Here is a 13970-nt window from a genome sequence, read left to right as displayed (position 1 = left end):
TGGGATACAGTTGTAGCTCAGAGGGGTATCTCTGTGGGAACACTACTTCCTAAGGCTTTTACTAGCCCAGTGACATTTATGTAGCTGTACTGACTCAGAGCTGTTCTAAAATACAAAATGTAGCTCTTTGTTTTGCAAGAAATATGTTCAGAGACCTCTCCTTACTTAATGAGTACTAATTTGTTCCTGAAGCTGACAGCTGCATTTTTTCTTCAATCCACATCACATTGCATGTCACTTCTGTCAGTTGCTGGCGACAACAACAACAAAAAGCAACTCTCATTTAAAAACAATTCATGATGAGACTGACAAGAATTAAAGCTGTTTTTCATCTGTAACTGCTTCCTCCTGGGCTTGACAATGTTTACAAATAAAAGATTTTTCTTCACGTATGACTTGAAGTATCTTGGATTACAGCTGTTGCTACCAATTCCATTCACCCCTGCACACAGAAAGAGAGGCTTGTTATCTGATTTTTTTTTATGTAATTAAATATTTTCAGATGGCTCATTATTAATTTTACCTTACCTGCAGCTCTTCTGGCATTCATGTATCTCCAAACACTAGCAGGCAGTTAAAAAACTGTTACCAACAACATTAGTATTCTAAGAGCTTATTTTATGCGAGTGAAACACAGAAGAGAACTGCTTTGACTGCAATATAATAGAGTATTTTTCATGTTTGGTTTGGTTTGGTTTGTATTTTTATATATCTAGCACCTTGCAGTCTTTGTCTATAATCATGACTCTTACCTAGTACAGCAGGAAGAAATAAAAAAAGAAAGAAATGATGAGCCAGATTTATCACTAACCTAGTTCTGATAATCATGAGCCTAGGAAAGACTGATGCAAACCTACTGAAGAGGCAAATAGATATAATTTTGTTATAGTGCATTGATGACAACGCTGGGCTGGACCTCATACTTACAAACAAGGAAGATCTGATGGAGGATCTGAAAGCTGCAGGCAGCCGAGGCTGCAGCAACCATGAGATGGTGGAGCTGAGGATCCTGCCAAGAAGGAGCAGAGCAGGATCACTTCCTCTAAAGCTCAAGAACAGCCCATCTCAATAAGCAGGAAATAAAGCAAAGACAGCAGGAGGCCCTGAGGGATGAACAAGGAGCTCCAGGCAGAACGCAAGTATAAAAAGGAAACGTACAAGTGGTGGAAGCAGGGACAGGTAATCCGGAAGGAATATAGAGACACTGTCCAAGCATGCAGTGACGGTATTAGGAAAGCCTTTGATGGTAGGATGTTAAGAGGATGAGGCCAGACTCTTCTTAGTGATGCCCTGTGACAGGACGAGAGGCAACAGGCACAAACTGAGACACAGGAAATTCTAGCTGAATGTAAGAAAACACTTCTTTACCTTGAGGGTGACTGAGCCCTGGAACAGGTTGCCCAGAGAAGTTGTGGAGTCTCCATGCTTGGGGAGACTCAAAAACTGACTGGACAGGGTTCTGGGCAGCCTGATGTAGGAGACTGCTTGAGCAGGGGGGTTGGACTAGATGATCTCCAGAGGTCCTTTCAACCTCAATTATTCTGTAATTCTATTATTTTACATTTTCATTAACTTTCTATGCACAGAAATAAGAATTTCAAATAAGCCACAGTTTTCCACTCAGAACAACTTGAAAGATAAGTTGGACCGGTTGCACTGAAGGGAAAACTAAGATCCAACAAAATCAGAACTCCTTATTTCAGATGTTTAAGTCACATTTTTTGTACAACTCTTTCAAAATCTTTTTCCTTGCTTTTCTTCTCTGTGTAGTGATTTTAACTCAGCATAATTCAGTACGGTTGCTAGAAATCACTGTGAGCTAGTATCAACTGAAAATTTGACCAAAAAGTTTTTTTTTAAAAAGTATTCATTTACAGGTTTAACTGAATATACTGCAGAGTAGAAACTAATTCCAGTCCTAATATTTACATTAATGTGCTTGACAACTGTATGCCAGTCAGCCTGCCATTTTGTATCCTACTTTGCATCAGATGTGACCTCCTCTGTGAGACAGGCCACACTTAGCTCCCCATCTACCTCTTCTCCTCCCAGATTGTAATGAGGGAGAAGTGGGTCATCTCTCCCTTTGCGAGATGGAAAGTCAAGGACGAGCCAACCCTGATCTGCAGCATTTATCAGATACAGTCAGGAATAGAGCAAGAGACTATGTAATATGGGAGTGCTTTGCAGGATCTGACAAATGCAAAACGAAAGAGTTTGGGACAGGAAACCATGAAAAGCAAGCAAGCAGGAAGAGCAGACAGAACAAAGAGAGGATCCATTTTGTTTAGTATTTTGCTTAAATAACATTGGAGAACAAAAGCATCTGACTTGGATGCGACAAGGATTTCTTCTTGTGCTGGTGATGGGCCCCCATACAATCACTCCGCTGTGGGTGGCTGCTAGTGGCCCCAGAAGAAAGTCACTCCAACCCAGGATGACAGCGCAAGCACCAACATGCCATGGAAACCTATGGCAATGTGGCGCACAAAGTTTTGGGGCAGCTCTGAAAATGCACAGGGCTCAGCAAAAGAGCTGGTGGGAGGCAGCTTGATGGTTGTACTTCCCCAAAATTATTTACTAATGTAATAGATTTTCAAGGACACTGATACAGAGATATGTAACAAACTGTTTAGAACTTCCACAAAGTTCCTGTTAAGATTAATAAACATATTGTTTGATTATAGACAATACAATTTGGCCTTGTGTGCCCAATGTACTAAAGAAAATTAAGTTGCATATTGTGTAATGATTAGCACACACTAAGACACTCGCATTTCGTTGCTAAAGTTATTTTTATCCGGCATAACTCTGAGGTCTTCTCAACTTGTTCACCTATGAGCAAAAGGAATTGCTTTGGTAATAGCAACTAATTTCTGGTTGAAATGCATCCTAAAGCCCACATCTGCAAAACCTATCTTATTCCTTACTTAACCTTAATTTAAACCTAACTTAGTCCTAACTAACTAACTAACATCCAGGCCCACTGATTTCTGCTGGACCACTCATATACTGAAAATCACAAGTGTTGCAGAGGGCATTTTAAAATAAATTTCATCACCTGAAGCTAAAACATATAGATAAAAATACATTTGGTTTCCAACATTTAAATTAATATAGTTCATGTAGTGTACTGTAGTTAAGACATTTTTTTCTTGTCAAATGGTAAATTTTCAGTAATTTAAGATATTGAATATATTTTCATATATTTTCTACCTTTGTTATCTTTTTCAGAAATGAAGCATATATATGTATTTTTATATAGAGACATAGATAGATAGATAGACAGCCAGAGAGCCAGACATATATAGGTATTTACCCACAGACGCTGAAGAAATAAATTAATAGAATCAGGAAAATGGGATTTTACAATGAGTTAGTATTTACCACAGTAAACCGCTAACACTTCTTACACAGCTGGAACTCTGCTCTTTCCCAGATGGTGTATTGGATTATAATTTCACAAAACGAATTTACTCTTGCAACAGTTTCTCTTGCAATTTCCTCTAAAAAGTAATTTAGATACTTTTACAGTATCTGTTCCTACCCCTTGTGGAGCCTCCCACATTTTTTTTTTTATACGATATTAGTTTATTTTGCTCTCATGGAATAATTATATCTAGGAAAAGTGTTACTGAGCTACTTCTACAGGATTTGTATTTTTTTTACTGCCTCATTATAATGATTTATACTAATCTCTTTATGAGCTTTTTCTTATTCTTTTAATCCAGCACTTTTCACACACTTGATTTTCCCTGTACATTTTAACAAGCAATCTCTGATCTGGCATTGCTTTCTCACCATCCTTTCTGGAGTACAATTAAAAGAAAAACAAAATCTCCTATGTCGATATGTAGGTGATCCAAGATTTAATCTGTTAGTAAAATATTACATTGCAGATTATTCAACATGTGTAAAATACAGGGACCGTGAAGAAGACAAAAGCCTAGAAAGGCCATGGAAATTCTCCTTTACTGGCTGCCTTGAAAATAAAGCTGCAGAAAGGCGAACGGCATGGTGCTTTCCTAGGAGCTGCCGGGTTTTCTTTTTCTCTAGTCGTTTCACAGTATCTTGCTTCACCTTTACACCCACCAGAAGGGCGCCTGGACCCCGCGCAAAGCCGGCGCACGCTGCCGGCCGAGCCCCCGGCGGTGGCAACGGCGGGACGCGGTGGGGCACGGCTGGAAAACGGCCGTGGGGCACGGCGCTGCCCTCGGACACGCAGGCACCGGGCAGGGAAGCTCCGCTGCCGAAGTGGGATTACGAAATACAGCGCAACGTGTGGTTCTTGACCTCAGCTAGGCTCAAGATAAACATACCGGGGGAAGAAAAAGAAATACTTTTCTAACTAAATTATCAGTTTACTTTGTTCCGAGTGCAACACAGTACAAGAGGGTGTTACTTGTCAGCGGCGTGATACAGTGCAGCATCCGAGGACTTTCGTTATCCTCCCTTTGCTCCAGGAGGAAAGCTTCTCTCTGATTTATTGATTCTGTTTGTGCTACCACGAGGAAGCTTGTGGGTGCTTGTTGGAAGCGGATATTACAACACTGTTTGTGTCGTTCCTCCGTAAATTGGAGTGTGGCTTGTTTTATCAAAACCTGATAGTCTTTGCACATTTAAGAAGTTTAAAAACGCCACTGTTCACTTTTTATACTTCCAATTTATCTCAAATACCAGCTGATAGAGTTAACACTTCACAGGGCTTCTGTCATGTCCATAGATGGTGAAAAGCAGACAGCTTAGAGGACTACAGTTTCCCAGAAGCACCATTCCTGCTCCTGAGAGAGACGAGTAACGAAGCGAACGTGGCCACGCGCTCTCAAAGTAAGCGAAGGCAAGCAAATTCGGTATCAAGCTAAGCTGCTCACGAGGTTATAGTCACTGTGAGGACGCGTAGAGCTTCTAGCCACATCGGGAATAGCTAAGTCGCTCGTTCAAAATGTCATCACCAGCTAATGACAGAACTGCTCACACTTAAAAGTTTGCTTGGCTTTTATGTCAAACTAGGGCAACAATTCAGCTGGCTTAGTGCATGCTGCATATTTGCTAATAAGGAAAAATGATGAGAAAAATTATGAGTAACAGCACAGCTGCGTTGTCCCCTGGATTCAGTGGGTAGTGAAAAAATCACCTACGTATACTACTTTTCAAACTGTTTAAGAAGGCAAAACGAACTAGTAACCAGTAATTACTGTTCCACTGTAATCTGTACTGTCCACAAAGTACCTTCCTGGAAAATGGAAAAGAAGGTAGCAATGTTTAAATTAATACACTACAAGCCTATTCACTACATGCTGTCCTTGCAATATCCTCCGCACAGACAAGATACTTAAGTTCTCATAGGAATTGACACACGGATCAAAGCATCTAGAATGTAATGATGTTTTAAAGAGCTACATTTTCTCGTTCTTAGTGTCTTATCAGAGCTCCAGTTACTCATCCGTAACACATATTCATTCGTATCTCTGTTATTTACTCCTTTCAGCATCTCAATCTGATCACTTAGTGCAACAGATTAACCTTCCTAAAAAGGCTAACAAAGTAAGTTAAATGGTGGGAAAATATTGTTTGAAATTCAGAGATTTGGTGTTTAGTAATAACAGAAAAATTTACTAATCGGTAGACTGACAAAATTACTGCTTATTTAAGTAAATGAGGTTCTTCCTCCTCCCCTCCAGCATACAAAAAACACATTTCTTGTGTCCTACTTGAGTGATTTTTCTAGATGCAATGGGTCAGTCCATAAAGGCTGCCTACTGGGACTGAAGATGTGTATGTATGTATGTATTTATGGATATATATATATATATACACACACACCCCTATACATTCATATGTATGTATAAGCTATATGTCCATACACACACACATATACTCATATAAATACATATATATCTACATACACTCACACACCCCTCCAGAGGCAAAATATACTACAGCATTTAACCAAAGCTGAAGAGAATGAGGGAGAATGTAGATGGACATGTAGCTCTGAAGGTAGCCACTGAGCTAACAAATAACTTTTTTCTTTGCCTTTTCATGAACATATGCTCTCCTTGGATGTGACTCATACGTAGGACTATATCACACACTAAAATAACTAGTGCGTCATTCACATATGACAGATGTTCCTAATCTAAGGACTTCTGGAAGAAGACCAAACCCAGAACAGTAATACTGCAGGAAAACTAGTCTTGCAAGCTAGAAGGTATCTTTCCTACGATACCTTTCCCAAATTATTCCAAATTATTTGCTAAGGGGACGAAATCATCCCCTCTGCTCCCAATGAATTTCCAGTTAGACCACAAGGGTCAGAAGGGCACATATATGGGCTGTGATTAAACAGTCGTCACAAAACCAGGCATGGCTTCGTGCTGCCAGTTCAAGCCCCATCTTGATCTGGCAGATGCAGAGCAGAGTGGATTGGGAAAATCCCAACATATTTTTCCTTCCACTATTTCTCTCAAAACCTTTTTTTTTTTTTTTTTTTGCACTAGTTTTCGTATACTTCCTGAATTCTTCCCCATACTGTTCATTCTGCTAGGAAATGCATAGTTACATCTTTCTTTAATGTTCAGAGTTTTCTTTAACTTCAATCTGGATTTTTTTGGCTCTTGATTCTTGAATTTGACATTTCCATGAATCATGAATTGAGAGATCCACAAATATTCTTACTCGATAGACAGTGGATTATGTTGCCTTTCAGTTTCCTCTGTTATCTTGCATATTGTCAAATCAGACTTCACATTATGTCACAGCTACTATTTCTGAATGGTTAATGTTCCACTGAAAGTTAAACAGATGGGCAATTATTTTAAGGCTTGAATACCTGCCAACAACTGCAGTGGCATAAAGCTGATCCCCAAAGCCCACACAACCACAGAGAACACCAAAAGCAGAAGATAGCACAGAATGTAAATTGTATCAATTTTTATGGACAGCAAAGTTAAAATGAAAAATTTCCACTCGATGAAAAGAAACTTCAATCACCACAACTATTTACTTCCATACAAAAGAACATGCAAAGTCACACATTTTAGATCCCAAAGGAGTAAGTAGAAAGTACTAAACTAACTTAACGAATAAAGGTGTTTTCTCTGTTAAGATAAGAGTACTACTCATGGGAGGAGTAGGACAACCTTCCTTTAAAGTCCTGCATGTATTTTTCTATAAAAATGAATAAAACATAAGCACAACTCTTGAAAAAGAAATATTTAGACACATTAGAAATGGATCACTTTCCATGTCCAGCAGGTTGACAGGAAAACTGACAGTGACTAATGCATTCCTTGTTAGCTACATGTTAACCTACACACTGAAATCTGGACCAGAAATTTCACATAAGCAATCAGAAAATCATCCAAGAACATTGTTACCAGCATATGCTGATTCTGCACCCTGCTGCTGCACGGATGCAACATAGTCCTGCCTGCAGGATACTCAAAATCAGAACATGGATCAAAAGGAATTGCCAGGTTTACATCTATGGACAAATAGGACCAATTCCATGGACAAATACTACAATAGAAATGCAAGATCTTAGGCATGTAAGTCATACTGCACACAGCCAATCCTGGTACTGATGAAATCACCTGCTCCCTTCCTCTCTCTTCTCCTAAAAAGTTTAGATCAATTTTCCAAATATTTTTAAACAGACCTCCACAGGCTCTGAAAAAGGAACATTGGGAATTGTAACTTATTGGTTTGAATAGGATGAAATGAAACAATGATAAGAAGAATAAAATAAGACAAAATCTAAATCAGGCTTTTATTGATAAGCATTACCATAAAGTAGTCTACACTTCAAGGAGCTTAGAGAGAAGCCCTTGACTTCCTGAGGAGTCATTTATGAAGAGATATTAACAATTATTTTTGGATTTCAAATCAAATAACAAAGTAAGTACCTGGGTCTGTCTTGTCCTAAAAAAAAAAAAAAAAAAAAAAAAAATAGGAACCGCTGCAAACAATTGTTCAATGACTTCTAATTTCTTAAGTGCAGCACACATTTCCCTTCTCTTTCTTTATTTGTCCTCCAAAGGACCAGTGCTGAACAGTGCAAAGTTGAGCATGTGAAGATGCATAACAGACCCACAAAAGACTATGTTCTGAGCTACAAATTTCTGTGGGACTACTTGTATTATTAGGGCATGACATGATTTTCGTGCAGGTTTGGCTACTGATTATATAAAAAAATTATCCCAATACTCTGTAAAAACGAGTAACTCTTTTCTGGGAAATTTCATAGGAAAATGTTATCCCTAATATTTTAAATTACTTTTCATCACTCAGAACTCATCACTGATGAACAGACTATTTTCCAATTAAAAACAAAGTAATAATCATTTTTGTGAAGCATCTCACCCCAGAAACACTTTGTCAGTGAGAACTTACCCTGGAAAAAATCAATTGTATTTAGAAGCCTTCATTTCAGATACTAACTTCTGTTTTCCCAGATATATATTTTCTTTAAGCTATACCTACTCTTTTAAAAACTTATTTTAAGTACTACATATGTTTTATATAAACATAGATGGCTTAATTTGGAAAATTGATTTACCTTAATTTAGAGAACACACAGTCATGCCTACAGTCTCTCTCCCTGTTATGTGCTTCCCTACTAATGCCAAATTCAGTCATAGACTCTTCAGAAATATGTAATTGTTCAAAATGGAATGCTAAGAACTAACAGAAACATTGTAAGAAATGTTCTAATTTTCATTCATTTAAATGATTCTTATACCATTAGGGTCAAAAAACATGACTGTAAGAAGTCATCTAATATTTTACTTTATTGTCAAGCAGGTCGTATTTGCAGAATGCCTACTAGAAAATTTTGAGAAATTCATGAAGTTGATTTAAAGCATACCAAATTCTACTTTCATACAGGGACACACGGGCAGTCCTGGAGACCTGTAAAAACTCCTTCCTGTCATGAGCATGCTAGTAACCACTGATGGTCTATTAGTAAAGAAGAAAGGAATGAGCAAATGAACAGATATACTGGAATAAATCTATTACCCATTTATGGTTAACAAGTTTAGCTGTAACAATAGTTATAACAATGTCATTTCAGAAAACTAATTAAAATAGATGCTGCTACAGAAAAGCTGACTTCAAAATAAACAGCAAAAACAACACACAGTTCTGATTTTGGAGTATGCAAAAATTAAAGATACTTATGGCAGCAGCTGCAGAGATTTCTTATTTCAAAGATGAATGCAGTTAATAAACCTTTGGCTTAGAATCAGAGAATCGGTAAAGTTGGAAGGGACCTCTGGAGATCATCTAGTCCAACCTCCTGCTCAAGCAGGGTCACCTAGAGCACATTAGACAAGTTTGCATCCAGGTGGGCTTTGAAGATCTCCAGAGAAGGAGACTCCACAATCTCTCTGGGCAACCTGTTCCAGTGCTCTGTCACTCCCACAGTGAAGAAATTTCCCCCAAAACATTGACTTCCCCAAAAACATTAGACTATGAACAGTCTTCTAGACTGTGGTGAATTGGCTACACGCTAAAACTTATTTTTAAAGTAGCTTATCTATCTGCTACCACATGAAGTACCAAGAGCAAGCTAGACACTTCATGAAGGAAACATGTAGGACAGCCGGTCCCTCTCTCTCAGAGCTACTTCACCCATAGACTTCAGCAGAAGTGTTAATGTTGTGTATGCAAGCCTGAAAAGGGAGAAAAGACTAAATACCTTGCTCAGCTATGAGTTCTGTGATTGAATTTGCACAACAGGTAGGAAAATAGTGACGGTAGCCCGTGCAGTGATAGGTGGCATAAGAAAAAGCAGCGTACTATGAGGAAAATCATGCCTCTGAGTAAGAACTACAAAAATTTACTCGTGTAGTAATTGGTACCTTTCTGCTGCCAGCAGTCTGCTCCCATCCAAATCAATGTGAAAGGGCTCATTGAGCAGGCTGTTAACTGTGTTATGCCTGCCGTATGGCTAGATGACTGCTAATTGCTACCTAGACTAGGAAAGATTCTTCATGATTTTAGCACTTAAAAGAGAAACGGGTTAGCAACCTTGGTATAATTGGTTTCCCTACACAAGAAAGGATCCGAGACACAGGATGCCTGGAGGAGGAGGGAGAGCGGAGGGCTTACTTTTTGTTGTTGTTGTTCATTTATTTGTTCTCTTTTCTCTCTGGTGGCCTCCCACTTATTTTCCTACGCTGTAAAGGAGAAATGATCATTAATGCCATAATGCATATAATTATTCATTAGCACTGCTTTTCTTTTGTTAACCTGTCATATCTTCCTGACTTCCAGAGATTCACTATCTATGTATTAATTGCCATGAGAGCTTTCCTGCAGGAGAAAACTGCTACTAGAGCTGACCAGAAAATTTCCATTAAAACAATTTACTACTGCCGTGTGGCTTTGAGGTGACTGTGTTTTTGCTAAATATTATCGACTAATTTAAAATTACACTTTTTAAAAATCAAAATATTTTATTTCAAAGCAAAGTCTGTTCTAATATATATTTTATTTTGCTCAGTCCTGAATGTTCCCTATATTAACTGGTACCATCACTGATAGTAGACTCCCATCGATGGTCCAGAATGACAAAATGCCATAAACCATCGATTTGGTATTTCAGCAAAACATTTAGTCTGTATGTCACCATCAAGCACACATCATGAACTGCTTCTACTTTCATGACACTAAAATAATACAAAAAATAAATACATTTCACAAAAAATTCCATTTGAAGCAAATGCTTAAATTTCCTGAAGTAAAACGTTACATGTTATTTTATCTCCAATTTGCAGGAAGTTTGTGAAATATTTTAGTTTGCCAAATATGAACTGGATGCAAAATATCTTCTCTCTCTCTCTCTTTCTCTCCTCGTTGTGCTGCTTCAGCTTCTCTCATTTGCCTGAGTAGGACACATTGTGGCTCCACCAGCTGCTCTTGCCATCTCATATAACGCCTGTCCATCCACCTTGCTACTAAACTGGAGTACCAGCTCCACAGCAACCCTCGTTTCTCTCTGAGGACAAGGACCTACATAAGAAAATTATCCTTTGCATCTATATATAGATATAAGGAGAGTGCCTTTACACTCACAGTAACTTCAATTCTCACTTCTCAGGCTTATCCACCCAACAGCAAAAATATTTTACCATCTACTCTAAATGGCTAATGCCACTCAATCGTGAAAGTCACCTTAAAGAATTCTGGAGAAGTAAAGAGGCAGAGGCTTTGGGATAAACAGCCATCATTGTAATGTATAGGCAATTGTTTCTTAGCCTCTCTGGTCTACTGAATATTTCATTCTTTTTCAAACCTCAAAAGACTCCCAAGGTTTCAAATCATAATCCCTAAAGCACACTACATGAGGTGTTACCTTCACTAGCACTGAAAAAAAACCAAGAGAAGAAAAATCACGCTTCATGGGAAAAGCAAACAAGAAGAAAAATACCACTTCATTCAAATAGCTGTCAGTATTATAGTGCCCTGTAGCCTGAAATTTCAGAAAGAAACACTGCAAAAGCAGACTATCAGAGACCAACAGAACCAGAACGACAGTAGGTGGGAAATGCTGGCCAGCCAAAGTTACGCTATCCTCTCTTTGCCCTCCTTGCATGGCAAGAAGCCTTTAGCCCACTGCGCTCAGATTAGAACAGAAAAAATATTTCCACCAAATCCAGACATTTGTAAAATAAAGGACAAAATTGTAGAAGCAGGATATAATTCTTTATTGATCATCAAGGATCTTAAACATATGCAGCATATATTTGTAAGCTCTTTGGTCTCAGAAAGTTACTGTTACAGCACTTCTCCATCTGGAGAGCGTGTGAGAGCTTCCTGGTAAGCTTTGGCAAGTTTTTCTTATATAACATATGTGGGCTGAGCTGTCACATAAAGATTTTGAATTAATGATACAATAACTGTTTATAAAGGAGACAAAAAACTTTTAATCTTCCGTCGTTCCTGGCAAAAGTTACTTTTATTTATTAGATGCTTCATTCAGTGGTCAAAAATTACATTGCCATTTGCTATTACTGCTGCCATTAGTTTCACTTAAGTGACACAAATCAATGTCACTTAATCACTGATCACAAATCAATGATGCCGATAGCTCCTCTTTTATCTTTATTGTCTGAAGTTTCCACCAATGAATACTCTTTCTCCAGATCACTTCACAAGAAAAGGAAAAGCCCTCATCTTTTATTTCCTTTTTTGGGTTTCATAAGAAAAAGTTGCTGCAAATCACATTCTCCTGTAATCAATGAAATAGCAAATGCAGAAAGCCACTGAAAAGCTGAAGTGGACCTGTGAAAGAAACAGTATTTCTTTCTTTTCGTATGAACAAAACACTCCTTTCTAAACACCATTTAAAAGAAAAGCATGGCTTTTAGGCTTCCTGCATTTTTTAGGAAGAAAAAAATTCTGTGAAAATATGATCGAACAGCAGCAAATCTAATTTAAATAGCAGAAGGCTTAAAATGCCTGTCTACATTTAAAGCCATATTCACTTAATGGCCAATGAGCTCACCCTCCTTTCTCTATCTCTGGAGAGGAAAATGGATTCTTGCTACTAGTTCTCAGGCCAAGAGGAAACTCTGACTTATGGACAGGCCTTAGCAAGGTCTGCTTTCTCCACATCAGCTACAGATAGGGGACAATCCCCAACAGATTCGTTCCTGCTGTTTTCTTTAATGAAAGAACCCTTTGCAGTTCCCCCGCTTTTTATCACCCAAAATGCAACTCCTAGCAATAACCACAAAATACAAACATCTGACTTCTCTTGATGCTCTCTCTTCCCAAACATAAGGCCAGAACATGAGGATTAAATCCAGTAAGGTTTAACTATGGAGAAGAAGAGAGCATATAACCCCTCCTAAAAAGAGTTAAAAAGGCAACAGTAAAAATAGTCAATAAGATCATTGCAATTTTTTTAAATTGTGGGATCAGTTCTTTATACAGAGAGACTCCATTATCTTTAAAATATAATCCGAACCATGAAGATAAGCAAATCCCTTCAATAATATACATATTCTGCATCATCATTGCCCCTTACTCATGTGAAGGCGAGTTTGTGTCAGATTCTGATCCAGTATCTGCCCAGTATAACAACACGGATTTTAATGATGCTACATCAATTGCACTTCCATGACTGAAATTAAGGGTACACATTTCTCCTTAAAGAAATGTTATATATGATGTTGCTTCTGTAACGCATATGATTTGTTTAGGGTTTTGTCTTTTCTTTCCTTTTATCTCCTTGAAGATGGAACAACAGTCTTGCCTTCTCGTGCTGGGGAGAGGTGTAACAGATGGGTGCGAACTGTCACCTATAAATATGGGTTTTACTACATCTAAGTGATGTTAGGTACTGGCTGCGTAGGTAATGGCAGCAAAGACAATGAAAAATAATGAATGAGCTTGTTTTTAAATACAAAGACTTTGTCCTACCAGTTATAGCCAGAGGGTGCCATAAGATAAAATAATCCCCTAAAAAATCCAGTCCAGCAAAGGTAGTCAATAACTAGCACAACTTACAACAAGCACCGCGGTAAGTGCTTGTTAATCAAAAGTGAGAAGTCACTACAATTCAGCTATCAGATGTTTCTTCAGCAGCTATTATTGCAATACCCATCTCACTAGTATAACCACATCAGGCAATGTTGTAAATAAAAAAGCTGCTTAGCAGATTACAAGGTAGCAGTATGAAGAAATGGGACAGCGCTGTACTACACCTTACTGCTCATGTCAAACTCTCTATTCTCATTGTGTTTTGCAGGAGAAGAAATACCTGCTGTAATGTTGAAGCATAAAATTATTTCAGACAAATCCACTTAGATAAGAGGAATTGTACCTGCTTGCTCAAAACAAGCTTTCCCTCAGGGCAGGATGTTCTGGATCTCCTTTTCTTCCTTCCCTAATTGAAAAACAAGCAGTAGGAAAAAAAAAACAGGTATAAAATGAAAACTCGTGTTAGCAAAGACAAA

At 38.2% G+C, this 13970-nt stretch overlaps 1 protein-coding gene and 1 long non-coding RNA gene across 2 annotated transcripts in view; both read right to left on the bottom strand.

The window, feature by feature from the left end:
• Window positions 1-13970, bottom strand: part of SMYD3 (SET and MYND domain containing 3) — a 413849-nt gene that overhangs the window by 256456 nt on the left and 143423 nt on the right. The window lies entirely within an intron of this gene.
• On the bottom strand, window positions 258-13862 carry LOC134139224 (uncharacterized). The gene is made up of 3 exons (XR_009958091.1): window positions 13838-13862; window positions 10117-10184; window positions 258-442 (listed from the first exon to the last, which is right to left on the bottom strand). It is a non-coding gene; the product is annotated as an uncharacterized LOC134139224 (long non-coding RNA).

Source organism: Rhea pennata, chromosome 3, assembly GCF_028389875.1.
Source record: "Rhea pennata isolate bPtePen1 chromosome 3, bPtePen1.pri, whole genome shotgun sequence".
Classification (NCBI taxonomy): domain Eukaryota; kingdom Metazoa; phylum Chordata; class Aves; order Rheiformes; family Rheidae; genus Rhea; species Rhea pennata.
The sequence above is the reverse complement of the archived record's forward strand: the minus strand, read 5'-3'. Positions and strand labels throughout refer to the sequence as shown.